This window comes from Alexandromys fortis, unplaced genomic scaffold (assembly GCF_014885135.2).
Source record: "Alexandromys fortis isolate MF-2015 unplaced genomic scaffold, M_Fortis_MF-2015_v1.1 scaffold_5, whole genome shotgun sequence".
In the NCBI taxonomy this organism is placed as follows: Eukaryota; Metazoa; Chordata; class Mammalia; order Rodentia; family Cricetidae; genus Alexandromys; species Alexandromys fortis.
Genome location: NW_026067924.1, coordinates 13,460,303 through 13,482,135, shown reverse-complemented (window position 1 = coordinate 13,482,135; position 21,833 = coordinate 13,460,303).

Sequence of the window (21,833 nt, the reverse complement as noted above, 5' to 3'; positions counted from 1 at the left end):
GATTTATTGTAAAAATTAAAAAAAAGGCATGCCAAAGGCTATCCCACTACATGTTACATAGCAAATAGCTTTAAAATGTGTTAAAGTCTTCAGAATAATTATTGTTTTCCTATTTGTTATAAGCAAGGACATGTCCAAACCCTCCAACTTATATAAACACAAAAGGAAATGAAGGCATTAGGAGAGGAAAGGAATAAAAAGAGTTGCAAAATCAAACCAATTCTTCCTAGATATGTGACCTTTGGAGTCATTGGAAAACACCTACTACAAGTGATTGTTAGAAGAATTAATAATGGCAGCATATGCAAATCATCCCAATATAGTTGAGTTAAGAAAACTTAGTTGTATTTTCTTGCCTTGCTTCCTCTGCCAAGACAAAGATATTATAATGATGTCTCCCGGGGAAAGTTTTAAAACTGAACTCTCTAATCTTATATTTCATAAAGAGTAAATGCATGAAACTATATTCTATATTACTTATAAAATACAAATTAGGAAGAAGTTAGCAAAAACAGAAAAGCACAAAAATAAAGAACACAATGTATTTGAGGCAAGGTGGAGCAACTGACATTTCTTGAACAGCTGGTTGCATTATTAATAGCCACAAATATCTTGAAAAAGATCATTGGCACCAGTTCTAAAATAGCTGTCCTGCTGGGTGCATCCACCCACAGGATAGCCTTGTTTTCCAATGGATCCATAGGACAGGGCTTATGGCAGCTTCCTTTGTAGTAGTCTCACATTGGAGAAAACATGGCTATTCAGCAATGAGAAATAGAATTAACACATTCTAGCATAAAACTCTAACAGCAACCATACAGTAATAAAAAAATGATGTACTAATACACATGGCAGCATGAATGAGTGATAAATACAGTGAGTAAGTAGAATCAGATCCTCAAGGGTACCATGTACCACATATTTTACTTCTGTCAAATTTGAAAACAGATGAAACATAATAATAGCTTTGCCTGTGGTACCTGCTGCTTGCAAGTCAGGTAGGAAACCTTTTGGAATGCTAAGAACCTTCTACACCTTGACCTGTGTAGAAGGTGAAGCAGCTAACACAATTTGGATGGTTTCAGCAAGGTTTTCTTTTATCATCTATATGTCTTGAAGTTTGTCAGTGGGTTAGCAAATAAAAAATATTAGTGTTTTATACACATTTGGAAGTTCATTAAAACAATATTCAATGTGTTTATATTGCATTTGACCGTGTCTTATATCTTCTGCTTTATTTTTAGCAAAATTACTCTTCTGCAAAAGTTCATTAAATAAGGTGATTTTCTTGAGAAATTTTTTATGTGTTAAAGATCCCAAACCTACAAAACTGAAAACTAAAAGGCTCATATAATTGAATCTTCTGAGAACCTGTATAATATTCAAATAATATTAGATTTGTAGAATCATAGATTTCAGAATTTAGGTGTAACACTGCTCAACTGGTAATTTCTAAAAAAAATATTGTAGAGTATGAATAAAAAGGCACTCCAGAATTTGAAATCAATCTAATCCCAAGCATTTGGAGTAAGAGCAAGTCAATCCCACCCTTATCAGGAAGCTCTTCCCCATCTTTGGTGAGACAAGTAGGGACCATTCTCCTCATTGTGCTAAGAATCAAGGGTCCAACTTAGATTGAAAGAAAGTCTGACAATGTGATGGTTATTTTACTTTTTAAAAAAAATATTTATTTTTTAAAATAATCGTTTATTATTTTACATAACAATCCCACTTCCTTCCCTCCTCCCACTCCCTTCACCTTCCCCACCCCACCCCCATCTACTCCCCAAGAGAATAAGGCTTCCCAGTGGGAGTCACCGAAGTCTGGCACATCACTTTGAGGCAGGACTAAGCTCTCCCCCTGTATCTAGGCTGAGCAAAAAAACCTATTTCCAAAGAAAATGGGTTTCAAAAAGCCAGTTCATGCACCAGGAATAAATTCTGCTCCCACTAGCCTGGGTCAGCTGTCTCTATGTGTTTCTCCATTATGATCTTAATTTCCCTTCTTTTTCATATAATTCTTCCTCCTTCACTTAGACTGGATTCCAGGAGCTTTGCCCAGGTAACAAGGAGAAACTTAAAAGGGAAACTCATGGATCACTCTAGGAAGGGGAAATAGATAAGATTACCAGAGCACACTGCGAACAGAGCAGGGAGGGGCAGGGAAAGAGAGGAGGCGAAGGGGGATAAGAACATGAGGGAATGGGATAGTCCAGGTGGGAGAAGAATGGAGTTGGAGAGTAATGAAAGAGATAACTTGATAGAAGGAGCCATTATGGGGTTTGGTAGAAAAATTGGGCTTTTTTTTCTACCCAGGAATCCACAAGAACGACTCCAGCTAAGACTCCTAGCAGTAGTAGAGAGGGTGCCTGAACTGGTCTGATTACTGTACTGTAGTCAGACTGGTAAATACCCTAATTGCCATCATAGAACCTTCAAACAGTAACTGATGAAAGCAGATGCAGAGATTCACAGTGATGACTATTTTTAATTACCAATTTGACACAGTCTAGAACCATCTGGAAAGAATCTCCATGAAGAATTGTCTAGATCAGGTTTGAGTGTGGGAGATTGTATTGTTTGTGTTCATTACAATGGGAAAAGTTGGTTCAAAGTTGCGGTCCTAGTTTTTCAGGTTTGGTTCCAGGACTGTTTGTGAGTGGAGAAAGAAAGCGTGAATGCATTCATTGCTCTCTTCTCTTGGCTAAGTATGTAATGAGGGGAACTGCTATAAGTTTCTTCCACCTTGACTTTCCTACTATAATGGACTGTAAATTAAACCCTTCTGTTAGAAGTTACTTTTTGTCAAAGTATTTTCCCAAAGCAACAGAAACCAAACAAGGTCAGCAAGTGGGTCAGCTTGCTAGAGCCACCAGTCACAGTTCGACCACGTTACAAACACAAATGTTCAGTGGGACCAGAAAAAAATGTGAATATTTTTATCATTATGTAATAAGTATAACTTTTCAATTCAGATGATGTCTAATAGCTGTAAATTTCTGTATATTCCATATATTTTTGCACACCTCAAATTTTATGTGAGATTATATTGTGAGACTTGAGGAAACAGCAAAGATCATTGATGGGAGAATAGGAAAAAATAGCTTAAGGGAGGTAGAAACTAGATCACAACTGATGTAAAGGGGAAAGAGAAATCATATGAGGGGAGTTTTAGTAACAAGAGGGATGGTGGAAGAGCAGAGGAGGGAATGGGGGCATGATCAAAACTATTGAGAAAGGCAGATGGAAATATAATATTTCATAAGCTTCATCATATATATGTATATGTATAATTTAATTGAAGTTACTTTACATAAGGGGGATTAGGCTTTCCAGGAAGCCATAGTTTAGCCAAGACAAAAGCCTAGGGATGGATTAGGGAGGTGGCTTGGTTCTGGGAGGACTTAGAGGGAGGATCAGGGAATGAATATGATTAAAATACATTGCATGAAATTCTCAAAAGTGAATAAAAATATTATTTAAAGAGAATAACTTATTCCCCCTGTGCTTTCTTTTCTTTTCACTGGCCTACTTCAGTAATATTGACCATAATTTATAGACTGTGTGCAACTATTTTACTTTTTCCCCCTAAGTAAAACAATTCAATTCTCAAGATTTTTAAGGCAATCTCACTTTGGACAAAAAAAACAACATTGGAGAGAAAAGTAATAATAAATAAACAGAGACAAGGAAGAAATGGGAAACTGCCTGGTCTTCTAATTTTTATGCTTTTTACTTGAGCATTAACTCAGCAAGGTCCTTCTCTGCAGATAAAAATGCTGCTATTCTTCATAATGAGTACTAGGCATCCCTAGTTGGAGGAAGGACCACTTGCAACTAATATAAAATAGGAATTTTAAGAAATGAAGCACAGAGCAGATGCAAAGTCATTCAGCATCATCTGAATTAGAGGCTGTTTGGCTGAAGTGTGAAACACAAGTTTGGACCTTGGCTGCTCTCTGACCACACTCATCAGACAGAGACTTGCTAAGCTAACAACATTTTTCCTGCCCAGACTCCACAGTCCATTACTGTGTGCCAGGTTAAAGCAAGGTTAAATGTCAGGACACCATTTGCTCAAACACCTTGAGCTGTAAACAGTTTTAGCCGAAGCTGATTAGACGATCCCTGAATGTTTGAAGGAATGAAAGCAAACGGTTGTTGAGATTTTGACATGTGGTTATTACCCTCCTCATTTTAGCTTTGTTTTATTTGTTTTCTTTAACAGCCTGGGTCTGCCAAATACATCGACCCACTTAGATCTTCAGATTGAACCATGACCTGTGACCTCACTTCACTTGAAACCAGACCTCTCTCGTTGGGGAGAAGTCCAGAGCTACCTCAAGCTTAAAATCCAAACACTCTTTGTCTCTGTGTATCTGTTCCTATTATGTGCAAGGTATGCAAACCAGAGCAACCTCCAGTGTCTATTGAGAGTAGAGCTCTGATTTAAGACTGGTGGATTGGGTCGGCATGATTTGTACCCTATATGAAATAGTGATTGTTCCCATCTGGCTGCAACCTGAGTAGAGCTTGAGATGATTAACAGGGCAGTTAATAAAATTGTGGTAAGAAAGGGGAGAAACTCAGTCTTGACCTATCTCAGAATTTCAGCGAAACAGGAGAGTCACCTTTTTAATAAAGAAATGTGATCACATAGACCACAGCTGCAAATTCAGAATAACTCTCCCAAGTTAAGTACCAGAGGGTAAGACATAGTCTACCGATTCTATCTTGTAAGTTATTCTAAGAATATTATGGAACTAAAGCAACACGGAGATTTCTACACACACACACACACACACACACACACATGCACATACTAATTAAGATATTTTACATCTAATTTCCTCATGTCAGGGAATAATAATAACAACAAGAAAAGAAGAATGTTTCTATACTCTTAATTGTCTGTGTCTTCCTTAGTCATTTTCTAGGATGAAAACAAAATACACATGTTTATGTCTGTAATTTTTATACCCAAGGATAAAAATAAAAACACAATAAAACACATATGACCACTGACAGTCTAAAAGACATTCTGGCCATCGAGTTTTCTTTTATTTATTTATTTGTTTCTTTGTTTGTTTGTTTGTTTAAGATTTCTGTCTCTTCCCTGCCACCGCCTCCCATTTCCCTCCCCCTCTCCCTATCAACTCCCCCTCCCTCATCAGCCCAAAGAGCAATCAGGGTTCCCTGCCCTGTGGGAGGTCCAGGGACCACCCACCTCCATCCAGGTCTAGTAAGGTGAGCATCCAGACTGCCTAGGCTCCCACAAAGTCAGTATGTGTAGTAGGATCCAAAACCCATTGCCATTGTTCTTGAGATCTCAGTAGTCCTCATTGTCCGCTTTGTTTTTGAAATAAATCTCTCGATGTGAAAACACACAAGCAGCACTGCCCTTCAGATGCATTGTCACATTTTGTGATTACACTGTCTGTAAATGAAGGCTTCTCATTCGGTTCCTAGCTACCCAGATGCAAATACTCATACAGAAACTATGTTAATTACAACACTATTTGGCTGATGGATCAGCCATATTTCTACCCATCTCTTACATCTTAAATTAACTCATTTCTATTAACCTATGTATTACCATGAGGCTGGGGTTTACCAGGAAGGTTCTGGCATCCTTCTCCTTTGACAGCTACATGGTGTCTCCTTGACTCTGCCTACTCTCTCTCTATAACTCTGTTCAGATTTCTACCTGGCTATATTCTGCTCTACCATAGGCTAAAGCAACTTCTTTATTAACCCATGATAATAAAACATCTTCACAGCATATAGAGCGAATCCCACATCAACTTAGCGAATCCCACATCAGCTGTACACAGTGCATGTGGAATATATGACATTTGATGTGACCCAAAGATAGAAATTGAGATTATAAATTAGATTGAAGCTAAAAAGTAGTGCTACATGGAGTTCAGAGGGGTTTGAAATGCTAAAGGAATATATAACATACAATCAAAACATAAGAATACATGCACTTTAATTTTTATTTATTTTTTTTTATTTTTGCCGCAGTTTCTTTAGCTTCTCATTTACCCATATTGTGAAAAACACTAAGTGTACTGCAGAGCCAGTGAGAGTAAACTGTATAAGAAGGGTGAATGCTTCTACTTCTCTTTTCTAATCTCTAATCATACAATGAGACAATATACATTAACCAGGTGAGGCAATTAGTACACATACCTTATGGAAAATAAAATACTGACAGCGTCAAAGCTATTCCCTAAAGGTTGCTAAGATGTCAACCTAAGTGTGGTGCTTTCCTTCACTTTCCAGAACCACATTTCAATACATAGGAAACAGAACTGAAGAGGTAAATGGTGGCATTCTGATGCAGGAGATTTCTTCAGAAACCTGTCTACTTGTGGAAGGTTGAGCACCGCCGCAAAAGTATACAGGGCTCTCCTGAGACTGCACTTCTTGACTTGCTCTCACTTGATAAAAGCAAAATGAATAATAATTTTTCAGGAGAGTGCATTCTTTAAATATAGGGTCTACTTTACTATAGAATGTAATTGACAGCAGTATAGGAAATTTACTTTCTTCTCTGACACCCAATGGGGTGATATCAATAAAAACAAATAGTGGTTCAAGATGACAGCAGAAAGAGCTTTTTTGTCTCATGGGCACATTTGGTTCCATTTAATTTGTCCTTGGGAGACCTGGCTATGGTCACTCTAAGGTGATCTTTGCTTTGCACTAGCATAATTTGCAGGTGATAACTGAGTTCCACAACTTTGCTTTTAAACGTAGGACTCTGGTTGCCAAGCCTAAATGTTGCATTGCATTTTAGTGTTATGTTCCACCATGTGGATGGAGTCTGATATCCATGCCTTTTTATTAGTCTCCTCTGTAAATAAGGGTGAACCTGAAAGTTGTTTTGATTAACAAAATATGGTAAAAAAAAAATGCTGTCTCAACTTCAGAAGTACTTTTTTGAGAACCGGTAACTTCTGCAGTCTTGTGAGGCCTGACTTCCACATAAGTTGTACAGCAACCCATCTGGGAAATTATGTGCTATGGCCACATGGAAGTCACATAGAAAAGCTGAATTCCAGAAACTGGTTGACTGTAGGAAAACCTACAAGGTCAACTAAGACACAGCATAACTGTGTTAGTTACCTTCTTATTGGATGGAGTCAGTAGTAGGAAGAAGGTTGGTTCCACTGCAACTCTACTTTGGAAGGAGAGAATAATGACAATGTTTTCTGCTTTTTACATAGGTCAGAATACAACTGATGATGTCATTCCATGACATCATTCACCATAGGCCAGTCTGCCCATCACAATTAACCTAATAAAGATAATCCCCTACAGTCTGGGTCAGGTTCCATCTTCCAGGTGATTTTAGAGTCCAGCATGTAGACAATTAAGATTAGACATCAAAGAATCCCACACTCACTGTCAGCTACAACCATATCTAAGGCAGGTAAACAAAACAGCCACTGGATAAGCCAAGAGATCACCTTGTAAGTCATGAAAAACAACAAGAGAATGATGGTTCTAAACATGAGCTAAAAATGAAAGAAATGCCAAAGTGGATGAGCAAAAGTTCAAGAGGACTCAACCCTACACAAAGAACTATAGACAACTGAGGAAAAGTTGGGAGCAGGAGACATTATCTTATCCATGGAAGAAAAGATGAAGCTGTTGTCCAGTGCCAAACAGTCAGCCCTAAAAACATACATGCAAGTAACATTATATGGACTGAGTAGGTTATCTTTAACAATAACACTAATTATGCATATATATATGCAATAACTGAGAAAAAGGTCATGAATTTAAAGGTGTATGGTTTGGAAGAAGAAAACAGAAGAGAAAAATAATTATATTAATCTTAAAATAAAAAGAAAAGATAGCTTATAACCTTTTTTTCCTATAGATTACTACACAGTCATACAAAACCAAAACACTTCTTTTTTTATTTCATTTTGTTTTGTTTTCCACAAGCAGCCATACACTGAAGTGTTGCTTTGGTACAGTAGGCCTAGTTTTTGTTTTGTCTTCCAGACTGGAGTCTCCAGTTTATGTGGGAGATGGAATCCCAATTGGCTCTCTCTTGTTACCAAATGAAGCTTCCAGTATCAGGACTAGATTTCATACTATTGAATTGTTGTTTGCCCTAAATAACCCAGGCTGTCGCCAAGACAATAGGCTGTTCTCCACAAACTCATATCAAAGCCCAAACATGAACAAAAAACCCAAACAACTCATTGAACATGGAAAGGTAGGTAGATCTAGTACCTACATAGAACCTCGACACCCATGTTCTGATATCTTTGATACAGTAAGGTACTCTGCAGGCTACCAAAAGAGAAATGCAAGCACCAACGCAACCAAAAAACCTTAGATCTACAATCTGTCCTGCTTGCAAAATATGCTAGAGTAGTGGTTGCACAAACCTAGTACCAGTAACCAACTGATGTCTGATTTGACTGTATGAGATGGAACCAGTATCTGGCATTGCTTGGGTCACCAAGAACTGAAGGCTAGATAGACTGGAAACCTAAGGATAAGATCAAGTTAGATACAACTATTCTAAAAACAGCAAAAAAATAAGATTAATAAAATGACACCTAATTATATTCTCCTATATACATAGATCAAAACCTTATTCAACCATCATCAAAGAAGCTTCCTTCTGTAGCAAATGAGAACAAATATGGAGACCAATAGCCAGACATTACACAAATAAAGAGACCTTGGAACACACAGCTATGAATGAGATATCACCATCAAACCATCCCTTCAGAACTCATGGAACCCTAAGAGGAAGCAGAAGGACTTAGAGAGACAGAAGAGACAGAAAGAACAGGGCTCTCTATGACAACTAAACAAAGCTCATATGAACTTACAAAGACTGGAGTAGCAATCACAGGGCCTCCAGAGACATGTACCACGTTCCCTGTATACATACTACAGTTTCCAGTTTTGTATTTTCATGGGACTCATGAAATTGTAAATGAGTAGGTCTCTGATTCTTGTGCCTTCTCTTACAACTCTTTTATTTTTCTGTTGGCTTGTCTTGTCCCACTTCAATATAAACTATTTTGTTTTATCTTATTATATTTTATTTTTATGCTTTGTTGTTATCTCTTAGAAGCCTTTTATTTTCTGAGAGAGAGAAAGGGAGTGGATCTTGATGTGAGCAGAGGTGTGGAAGAAGTGGGAAGAATAGAGAGAAAGGGAACTGTATTTAGATTACGTTATATGAGAAAAGAATCTATGTCTAATAAAAGGAGAAAAATTAAAAAGATACTTGAACTCAGCAAAACATATACCAGTGCAGAACACAGAATTCCCTGGAGTCCTATGATGTTCCTGGGCTCAGACTTAGCATCCACGCAGCATTTCATTTGCTTGTCTCATGTATTAATACCTAGATCTTTTAAATGAGTAGCTATTTCTTGAAATATGTGCTTTATTTTTTCAACTTATTAATCTTCAAATATAAGGCAATTAAGTACAAAACTATCTTCTCTCAAGTCCTTGTTGTCAATTCAATTTTCAAAAGTTCAATATTTAAAAAGTTGGGTCATTGTTCTCTATGTTTGTATTTATCCCAGTATTTGCTACAGAGCCTCTTTGAAAGAAGTATCATAAAAATTAATGAATGGCTGGCTCTGTAAGTGAATATATAAATGTATGAATAAATGATGCAGAACTCAAGAGCACATAAAGTTTTCTTGGTATAGTACACTTTATATGACTTACTCAGGATTATCATTAGAAGATAAAACAGGGCCACATTATGAAGACAAGGCAAGAAGAATTCTTACTTAGTCTGGGATTTTTTTAAAGGTGAAGAATATCTCTTGTTCCCATGAGCAGCTTATAATTTATTGAAAAAATAAATCTTGTCTCAGTGTTGAATTCAGTACCCTAAAATAACATGATAATGATATAGGCACTTGATCTAAAAGGAGAACTGGAAGTTTTAGTTGGCTTTGAGATAAAGCAATAAGAGCAGAATAAGCTCCTAGTTGTTTGAGGCAGGAGTTGGTCAGATTCCAGAGGAACATCTACTCTGCAGCATTCTACAGAGGCATAATCACCCCTTGGCACCATTCTACCTGTCTCTGAGACTAGAAAAGTAAGCAGAGAAACCTCAGAGACCGAGATGTTCACTCAGCCTTAGCCCTAACAGGATAATTCTAGCATTTTTCAGTAAGATTCAGGTTAATAGTGTCTATGTAAAGATTATGGAAACAGAATGTTAGAAACCATATAAAAAAGGCAGAGAAGAATTAATGGTTATAATTGTGTCTACAAATATTACCAGTTGTAGAAATTAGCTCGATATGGGAAATAACCAGGCTACCTAAAGGATAAAACAATTATATTTTTATTTACTATAAGGGGAAAACTCATGAAACAGGAAAGGGAAGTCCACACTCAGCTGTGTCATGAGAGTACCACATAGAAAGAGAGCATCTGGTCCATTCTCCAGTTTTCTCTCAGGCTTCAGGAAGTCATGCCTTAACTAGGTTCTACCTCTTACAGCTTGGTTAGCAAAGCTTCCCCCATCACCTTCCTCTTTTGTCTAAACAAGAGTGATACAAACCCAATACAACTATATACAACAGGAACAGATATCAAGTATAAAATTACAGCCAACATAAACACTATTAAGCAAGGAACACATTACAAGCATTTTAATAAACATTTTATTCCAAAGAGTCTCTGCTAAATCATAAGAGGAAGATAACTGTGACTATCTAAACTTTAACCCCGTTGTAGGCCTAAAAAGGGAGATAGTAAATATATAAAAAATACTGGGCAGTGGTGGCAGAGACAGGCAGATCTCTGTAAGTTCGAGGCCGGCCTGCTCTACAAGAGCTAGTTCCAGGACAGACTCCAAAAGCTACAGAGAAACACTGCTTTAAAAAAACAAAATAAAATAAATGTAGGCAGAAAATGCAATCAAGCAGCTTCCAAAGCAAGCAGTGTATGACAGAGACAATTGCTACCTTAGCAATCACCTAAAGTCTCATTTGCAATGTTGAGGCAACCAACTTTGGCTCAGGACTAGCATTACTGACAGACCATTTTCAGAGGCCAGAAATTTTTCAGAACCATATTTCCCTGTCTTGTCAAGGTTTGACAGTCTTTTTTTCTATCCTGATTGTCCTGTCTGGACATCATACATATTGTCAGTTGTCGATGCATGGGCAGGTCCTTGCCCAAAGGCTGGTTTTGCCAAGAAGGAAAAACTCCAAGTGGAGTGTCTCTGGTGCTCAACAGTCTCTCAGGAATAGACTCGTGTTCTCAGGAGCAATCATGTCTCATATCAACAGAACCCTACATTATTTAAATATTCTACAGATCCTTGAAGTTGTTGAAGATTACCTATCTAGGCAAAATACAAACTCTATCTATCTAAAGAGCTTAATCAATGTGATTATATGTACAACAAATATTATACTTCAGTAGCTGTTCATGTTTAATACCTGTATAACTTAAAGACTAAAACTTCATGTCAGAATATTAAATAATCTGTAAACAAATGTGCAGAAAATGAGAACAAAGACTGCAAAAAGTAAATAATGTATAAGTATCTTGATCATATATAAATATATAATGCAATATGAAAATATATCCTAAAAGTTGTGTCAATATAAAAAAATCTCCTAAACAGAGGTAGAAACATGCATATATACAACCTGCCAGAATAACTTTGCATAGATATGCAAATACTGAAAACAGAAACAACAAATATAATTTAACTTGTATCAATGTACACAAACTATACCAATATAAATTATCCATAAATAATAGCTCAAAATATTCACTCTATTATCCACTATTATTATGCTTTTTCAAACCTACATAGTTTGTGTCCCAACCCTCTATCTTATATAAACAACCCCTGAAAGGTGTTCCCAATCCTGAGGACAAACTTTTTTGGGAGAGGGGATGTCATCCTTTAGAATTGCTTCTAGCTGTCTTGGGGGCAATATTCCCTTTATGGGATCATGTTAAAGTCAAGTGATGGTTAAGTTTAAAGATTACTATCTAGTATAGTTGCAAATGATTTCTGAGCAGTAAATAGTGTTTTTTTTTTCAAAGTCCTTATTTGGTGTTATATCCAGAACATCATGAGAAGGTGCACCATTTCAGCAGCTGGTACCCCCAAAAACAGTCTTATATTAGTACCATCAGCATAATGATGACATCTCAACTAAGTGAAGTTGCTGTGAGGCCCCATCTTCTTCCTGGAAACTTCAAAGATTACTGCAGAAAAAGCATCTGTAGGAAAGTGTATTGTTCGTTATGGAAAACATAAATATCATTCATATAAACATACATTCAATGAAGAATACGATATCGACAAAATAGGCTTGAAGAAAGTAAATTTTTTTCTAAAGTCTTCCTTTTGTCATATACTAGATGGCTCCCTATATGAGACAGAAACTAAGTAAGTGCAATTGATTTTTTAAAAGAGGAAACAGCAGAATGACTAAAATCAAAAACACTGATAACAGCTTATGTTGGAGAGGATGCAGAGTAAGTGCCACACTAGCACAGCCTGGATGCTGAGACTGGCAGGGGTGCCGGGATTGAGACACAGAGGCTTCTTTTCAGGTGAAAGAACAGCAACCTTTATTTTGCCCCGAGCTAAAGCCTTTTACACCTCTACTGTTTCTGCAGAAAACCACCAGCCAGAAAGAACACAAATATCCTTGTCAATTACAGACCACAAGGAAGTTCTGGTGTCCGTCAGGGGAAGTGAGGGCAGCTGGATCACAACAGTGGTTTCTTCGGAAATTGGCAATCAATCTACCTCAAGACCCAACTATCTCAATTTTAGGCATATACCGAAAGGATGTGCAATCATACCACAAGGACACTTGTTCAAATGTGTTCACAGCAACATTATTCATAACAATAGCCAGAACATTAGAACAATCTGCCCCTTAACTGAAGAGTGGATAAGGAAAATGTGGTACACTTACACAATGGAGTACCCAGCTGTAAGAAATAATGACCACATGTAATTTGCAGACAAATGGATGGAACTAAAAAAAAAAAAAAAAAAAAATGATTCTGTGTTAGGTAACTCAGACCCAGAAAGAAAAACATGGTATGTACTCCCTCTTTAATGGTTATTAGGAGTAAAGTATAAGATAACCAACCTTCAATTCACAACCCTAGAGAGGCTAAATAACAAAGAGGGCTCAAAGAGGGATTTCCCTGGGAAGGGCAAGTAGAAAAGATCTCCTGGTATATCGGGAGTAGGGTTTGGGGGAATGGAGGGATGGGAAGTAGAGGGAGTGTGTTGGGTGGGCTGAGTGCAAGAGGCAGGTTGGAGGCAGGATGAGGGGGCAGAACAAAAGAGATGTCTTGATGGGGGTGCATTTCAGGGCTAAGGAGAAATCTGGTGCCAGGGAAACACCCAGGAACCCACAAGGAAGACTTCAGCTAAGACTCCTAGCAATAATGGAGAGTGTGCCTGAACTGGCCATCTATTCTAAGCAGATTGGTGACTTCCCTAATTGCCATCAGACATACTCTATCCAGTAACTTGATGGAAACAGAGGCAGAGATCTACCAATAAGCACAGCGCTTAGCTCCGACTGTCTTGCAGAAGTGAGGGAAGAGGGATTGTGCTGACCAGGGAGTTCATGATGTGAGAACTCACAGAGAGAGCTGACCTGAGCTGGAGGAATCTTGTGGAAGCTGGACCCAACAATCAGGGAGCCTCTCCATGAAAGATTTTGAACTTACACACAAAGGTCTCCAGGTGATTAATTTAACAATAGTAGCTGCCTTACCAAAAAACAGCAAAATTATCAAGCCACCTTTAAGTGTAGAGTAAGTTCCAGATAATGATCTCTGACATTCTGTAAGTTAACTCAAGGCAAAAGACCAGCTGTTATTTATGTAAAGTGCTTTGGTACCAAGACATGTCATTCATAAGAAGTCAAATAAGTCAATAGATTATCACAATAAAATTCATTGCCATCGTTACCAGAAAACCCTATATCAATGGTTCTTTCATATTATAATTTCTTTTTCTTCTAAATAAAAGGGCAGTATACATTGTTCTCATTATCCCTTGTTCCCCTCCTTCACTTTTGATAGTTCCCATTCCCTTCCCTAGTAGTCCTGTTTTGCTTTTGTACCTTATACATTTAATTACCTACTTGTTTTCTCCCTCCCCTAAGATCTCTTCCTCTCCTTTTATGCCTTATAATAATCATTTTTAAGTCTCCAGGCTCCAGCATCAGCACCACCATGAAACTTTCCATAAATACAAATTCTTGGACTGCATCCCAGACTTACTGAAAAGGAAACTTGAGGGATAGGCCCAGTTTATCAAACCTCCCAGGTGTTTCTGATGCATGGGGAAGTTTGAGAATCCAATGAGAACGAAATGTATTAAACTGAATTTGTGCCACATATGGAGAATGGAAAAGTGAACCATTTAGATGACTTTGGCTACAAATGAGCAATTCACACTTGTTTTAAGGGGGCTGATTGCTTGTCTTGACCGCCCAGAATCGAAATAATCACACAGAAACCATATTATTTAAACCACTGCTCCGTCCATTAGCTCTAGCTTTTTATTGGCTAACTCCCTTTTATTTATTTATTTGTTTGTTTGTTTGTTTGTTTATTTACTAAAGATTTCTGTCTCTTCCCCACCACCGCCTCCCATTTTCCTCCCCCTCCCCCAATCAAGTGCCCCTCCCTAGTCAGCCCAAAGAGCAATCAGGGTTCCCTGCCCTGTGGGAAGTCCAAGGACCACCCACCTCCATCCAGGTCTAGTAAGGTGAGCATTCAAACTGCCTAGGCTCCACAAAGCCAATATGTGCCTTTTTTTCTTTTTCTTTTTCTTTTTTTTTTTTTTTTTTTTTTTTTTCCAAGACAGGGTTTCTCTGTAGCTTTGGAGCCTGTCCTGGAACTAGCTCTTTTAGACCAGGCTGGCCTTAAATTTAAAGAGATCTACCTGCCTCTGCTCCCGAGTGCTGGGATTAAAGGCATGCGCCACCACTAACTCTTACATATTAATTTAACCCACTCCTATTAATCTGTGCATCACCATATGGCTGTGGCTTATTGGTTAAAGTTCCAGGGTCTGTCTCTGGCAGGGCTGCAAGGCTTCTCTCTGACTCTGCCCTTCTTTCTCCCAGCATTTAGTTCTGTCTTTCCCATCTAACTAAGTTCTGCTTTGCTATAGGTCCAAAGCAGTTTCTTTATTGGTAATAAATGGTAATCACAGCATACAGAGGGAAATTCCACATCACACACTTATTTAAGGTCGTTTTTCTAACAATGTTTCTGTGGCTATTAGTCTATTTGTATAAACCATTCCCTATAACAGAGGTGGCATGTAATTTTATCAAGACATGTTAATCAGCAATCCAAATACTTAAATGAGAAATCTCTGAGAATTAATTGATAATTATCCCTCCCCTATCTCAACTACACACACACACACACACACACACTAAACGAGAGAGAGAGAGAGAGAGAGAGAGAGAGAGAGAGAGAGAGAGAGAGAGAGAGAGAGAGAGCAATAGACAGAGAGACAGACAGATTGGTTGACTGACAGACTAGAAAGACACTTCCTTTGCTATTTGCCCTTTTGTTATTCTTATAGTTGCACTAACATTATTTTACATTTGAATATTTTTTTGTCATTTATTCCCAAGGATATAAGAAGTGTAGTAGGCAGAGTTAAAAAAATAAAAGAAGGCATACATGATAAATATTGTCAGAACATAAAATTTTTTTTTCAGCAACAATATTTTTGAAAACCACTTGGGAATGTAAATCCATGAAAAGCATTCCAAGTCAGTAGAGAATCAGCAATGTGTCCACTCATATTGGGGGAAACAAAGGTTACACATCTATCAATTGTTTCTCATTCAGTTCATTGAGGTTAAGGGTATGCTGGAAATTTAGTTGCTGTGACTGTGGAGTCTCAGAGTAGTCAAGTGTTTGCAAAATCAACCTCTCAAAATATTGCAAGTGGAAATAGCCTATTGAACTCCATTAATTGATTAAATTCTACATGCCATTAGTGCGGCACTTATTTGATTGCCAATAAAAAATGAATCATGGGAAGTGGTTTGCTAGGAACAAGAAGGTAAAAATAGAAAGGATTCCAGTCATATTAGAACTGTAAGAAACACGCATTAGGGATTCTCGGGCAAGAGTTCTAAGACCAAATGCTATTTAAAGCCTAAGATACGCAATCAGAATATTAATGAGGATCACTGTATGAATAGAAGCCTTTGGCAGGTTACATTTTTATCTTTCTTTAATTTTTTAAAAAATGTCTCCTATTTACTAAAATCTCAAGGCACTCACAATTATAATAGGCACCAGTGATGACTCATAGACTCCTTAGATCAACCATTATGATTAAAACAGTATTCACGGCCATTTGTTATAAATATAGAAAGAATATCCAAATGGAAAGGGAGGATGAAGACTGAGACCAACTGGATGCAGGGTCCCTCCTCAAACAGCAAGGTAAAATGGATCCTTGAGCAGAATTTTAGATCCTCCATTTGAAATTCTGACTGTAGTTCAACAGGATGAAGTCCAGAGGAATAGAAAAATTGTATTTTATGAGGTTTATCCAAATAAAACTGAAGCCGTTGCCTATGAGAAGACTATGTGCTGTTGCTTAATATTTAAAAACCTCAAGCACTTTTCATCTCATTTGATTCATAGACATTGCTAAAAAAAAATCATATGAATTTTATCACTGTGAAAAGTAAAAGAAGCTCTCCCCCAAGTTTAGGAGGACAAAATTGAGCCAAAGATGTAGAAGGAATCATGGAACCTGTTTTACAAGCTGTCATGTTAGGACTATCATTCTTTCCGGTTGTCATCTAGAAGACCGTTGGTTAAGAGTCATAACTGTGGGCATAACACAGCTTTGCTTTGTTAGAGAATATGGACTAGCACCTTGGTAGGTATGACTTCCTGGTCCTGCCTCCTGCTTTATCTCTGTTTGTAATAAATAATTAACTTTGAAAAACATGTTATCACCACCAGGTCGAAGGCATTTGCAAAGAGTGGTAAGCCTTATGACTAGTTAAAATACATGATATCAGTGAAACAAGTCTGTAAACACTGGACTCATTGCTCTGTTTGATGGTGTGACCAGACATTCGTCAATTTGTCTTGGTGGGAAGCTTCGACACCATTTGCTATGAAATTCTTGCCCACGATATCTGTGATCTGGGCATTCAGGATGACGTTGTTCTTTGTCTTTTTCTTTTCCACTTCATATCATATATCATTTGAGAGCTGTGTCCTTGCAATGTCAAAAGTGTGGGCACCAATTTAAGTATGCAGGAAAACAAGAATTGGAAAGCCTGTATCACTTACATCTGCTTCTCTCATTTGCAAACCAGGCGACGGGCGGTAACAAGAGTTACTAAGTTTAACAACAAGGCATCCCGTGTTTCTGTAAGTGTCCCATTTAAACTAAGGGGCTATTGTGTGGAATCCCTTCAGAGAGGAGCTTGCTGCTTGGAAGACCCTTGGGAACAGGAGCACCTGCACAGTGCGGGCCCATGATGCTCCTGTCTGTGAAGGGTGCCAGCCTTGGCAATTCCACATCACATGCTCAGCATCTGACCAAGGATGTCAGTGGCTTCTGAGAGCCAGTTGGCAAGAAAATAACGACATCTCTGTTGAGGCCTTTTCTTTGCTTTTCTCTCTAAATCTGACTACCCTCTTTCATGCTTTTACCCATCTTCTGCTGTATAGCCCAAAGCCTGGGACATTTAGCCAATTTCTAACTGAAGGAAACATCGAGACAGCTCTATGGATAATGGGAACTGGATGGCACTTAGTGGCGATCATTTTTTGAGTATTAAGTATTCAGTAGCAGCTCTTTGTGGGCTTAAAACCATTGCTTTGTAAGGCAGGAGTGATTTCTGTCATTTGTCCAGCTCTTAGAGCATGCCTGGCAGAGTGAGTGTCAGAACTACCAAATGGACAAAGGGCAGTATGCTAATTTATGTAAATGTGAATCAATCTGTACTTTCATTTTGCTTTATATACTTGGGTGACTTTCAGAGAGGAACTTCACCATTCTCCCTTCCTTCTTTCTTCTTTCTCTTTCTCTCTCCTTGCTTCCCCTCCCTCTTCAACATACTATAAGAAGAAAATAGGCAACAGGAATGACCCACCTATGTCCATAATAACATCACTTATTTATTTCATTTTATATTTGAAAGCACTTTAGGCCAAACACACGTGGGCATTTTGAAAATGTGATGTTCTTCCTTATTGAGAGTTTGCTTTCTTGGGAATCTGAAAAGGTTGAGCAAAACACACTGATTGCTCCTGATTAGAGCCCAAATTATAGCAGCTGTGTCAGGAGTAAATTCCCAGTATAGTTTAGAACCCTTCCAACTGTCAAGCACCCTGAGACAAGAGGCCCAACAAATCAGTATCTGTGCAGGCTCTAAAACCAACATCTCTTAACCTGCAGCAAGGCAGTGTCCCAGGAAACCATCACCTCTGTCTTTACATCTCTTACCAAGTGTATCAATGAGACTGAGCTTTAAGAAAAGAAAAAAAAAAGTAAGGTATTGCATATCAACTGAGCTAACTTTATTACTTTTTTCTTGGAAATTTTTAGTCATTAAAGACCAACTTATTATACCTGAATAATAGGACAGGTCACATATATGTTGTCAGTATAATTTCAGCCCAGTCTTCCTGTTTGAGGTGTTTGGAAATGAAAGCCGATTGTGTATCCTACTGAAAGCCCAAAGCCCTAGTGTTAAACTAGAAAGCCCCCACCACCCAAAAAGGTTGTACTAACAAACAGAGCCTATTTTCCTGTTTGCCAGTGACATTATTCCATATCCTAATCTTCAGCATACTATTTGAAAACTAGAACTATTACCTAGAGTCCATCCTGCACCATGGCCTATTACTCCCCTCTCTTGGTATCCTCTCTAAACTTTAGGCTATACCCATACTTACTCCTGTTTACATACATACATGGACACATTATATGCTAGGATCCCTATCTGGGGAAAAGGACATGGGTTATATAAGAGGATATACAGTTAATTTCTTTTCTAGTCAGAGATTCTGCCTTTGTAGTGATATGTGAACTCTATTTGCTGTGTTTTAAAGAAGCAAGAACCATGTTGGCCTTCCCAAGGAGTCCAGCATGTGTTGTTCCTTTGAGGTGCCAGTTGTAAAAGTCCGACTTGCTTAATCCCATTGTCATTGTCAATAGGAATTAGGCACAACTAGTCACTGAACACATGTCCCAGTGTGTTCACAAAGTGGACACATGACATACTTGGGAAATGTGAGTTCTTTTAAATATTGTGGGATTTGGGAACATTTTGAAATCGGGAATTCCCCTTTTTTTTGTTTAAAACTGTAACAAAACTTTCCCTTATATTGACAATTGTCATGTAAATCATATTGCCACACATATAATAAAGTAGGATTTAAATGTTAAAATAAATTAAGGTAGTTTTGCTAGATATAGCAAAAATGAAAGTTAAAATAATAAAATTGGAACTATTTCCATTGTTTCACACAGATCCACACACATCACATTATACTTTTAGGGAAATGAGCTTTTCCTTGCCAATCCCAAAAGAGATCTCCGGTTTTCACAATTCCCTCCAAGTCACCCTACTAACCTTTCCTTAACATATTCATCATGGCTCTGTGATTAATAATATAAAACTTTGGATAAATCAAAATGAGGAGAAATGAGATGTTTATACTTAAAAAATATATGGAGTCTAACTGGTTTAGTGATGCAGGTCTTCCGCCATTATCCTGGGATGCAGAGGCAGGTGGGTCTCATGAGTGTGAGGGTAACTTAGTCTGCATAGCATCTTCCAGGACAGGCAGGGATAAATGGTGAGACTAATATAAAAATAAATACAGTATCAAGTTGCCTTGAGAAAGGAGTTGGCAAGTCGCAGTGGATGCACATGTTAAAAATCAAAGGATTCCATTTATTTCACAGGGATAGATGAAAACACCTGCAACTTCGATGCTGCCTTAAGCAGTTTCCGACTCAGAGGGGATTTCCCTGGGTTGACTGTCAGGGTAAGCACAACAGGGACATTGAGATCATAAAGATTAAAATGAGAGGGGAATTGGTATTGTGAAACTCTTGTTTTTCATCTCTCTTTTCCAGAGCAGAATTTTGAAAGTATCGTAGTCCCAAGCGATGGTTTTTAAACTTAGCAGCTTCTGTATGGCAGGAATAGTGTTGAAGACACTGTGTCTGAAGGCTGTTTCTCTAGAAAGAGCAGCTCTGCAGGCATCACAACATAGTAAGTGTGTGCTTAGTAGCATTTGATGTTGCAAGCAAAGGTGTCAAGAAACAAAACCTCTCAGGCCTCTTCAATTTTCTATTCTGGATAAAATTTAACAATCTTGATACCTGGAAACCCTATCAGAAAATTTGCTACCAGGGAAAACAGCAAGTCAAACATGGAAATGGCTATCTTAGTAATGATGAAAATTTAAACACAGGAAAGTATAATCTGTTTGTAGTATTTCCTAGCATGTAGGGAAGCTTAATGTTCTTGGAGGTCCTAATTGGCATACCCCTTTGCCACTTGTGTGTGTTTAGAATAAGCACAGAGACAAGATGACACATAGGAAGAGGCTTCATAGTCCAGTTTGGAGGGTTGATATGCAATATTCAGATGCAAGTTTTTGTTTCCATTTCTAGAAATTAATGCAATTATCTTTAAAATATATTTTTTTCTGAAGAAAAACAATGTGCCAAGGGACTATAGTTAAGCTTCATCTATACTATAGAGTAGTATATAAAAATTTCCGCCTTTCAATAACAGAATAATTTGTTCTAAAAAAAGAATGTATACATGTGTGTATTTGTGTGTATATGTATTTTTTGCACAAATGTGTTTGTATGTTTTAAAAATTGGATTGCATTGCTTTAATTATCTAGATGAATATATTTATTTCTGTATCCATATCTGAATATATGTGAAACCTGACTGTCTCTAAAGCCAAACAAATAAAAAGTTTTCAAAAGTGACAATAGTGAGGATAACCAGTTAAGCCATCCCTGTTGTTATGATCAGTCTTAATATTCACTTACTTTCTTAAACTCTTTTTTTTTTAAATATAATTTTTTTATTGAAAAAAAAGATTTCCGCCTCCTCCCCGCCTCCCATTTCCCTCCCCGCCTCCCTTTTCCCCCCTCCTCCCTCTCCTCTCCCCCTCCCTCTCCAGTCTGAGGGGCAGTCAGGGTTCCCTGCCCTGTGGAAAGTCCAAAGTCCTCCCCGCTCCATCTTGGTCTAGGAAGGTGGACATCCAAACTGGCTAGGCTCCCACAAAGCCAGAACATGAAGTAGGATCAAAACCCAGTGGCATTGTCCTTGGCTTCTCAGCAGCCCTCATTGTCCGCCATATTCAGAGAGTCCGGTTTTATCCCATGGTTTTTCAGTCGTAGTCCAGCTGGCCTTGGTGAGCTCACAATAGATCAGCCCCACTGTCTCCGTGGGTGGGTGCACCCCTCGTGGTCCTGACTTCTTTGCTCATATTTTCCCTCCTTCTGCTCCTCCTTGGGACATTGGGAGCTCAGTCCAGTGCTCCAGTGTGGGTCTCTGTCTCTATCTCCATCCATCTCCAGATGAAGGTTCTATGGTGATATGCAAGATATTAATCAGTATGGCTATAGGATAGGGTCATTTCAGGTTCTCTGTCCTCAGCTGCCCCAGGAACTAACTGGGGACATCGCCCTGGGCACCTGGGAGCACCAAATCTCTTGCCAACCCTAAGATGGCTCCCTTAATTAAGATGTGTGCTTCCCTGCTCCCCTATCCGAC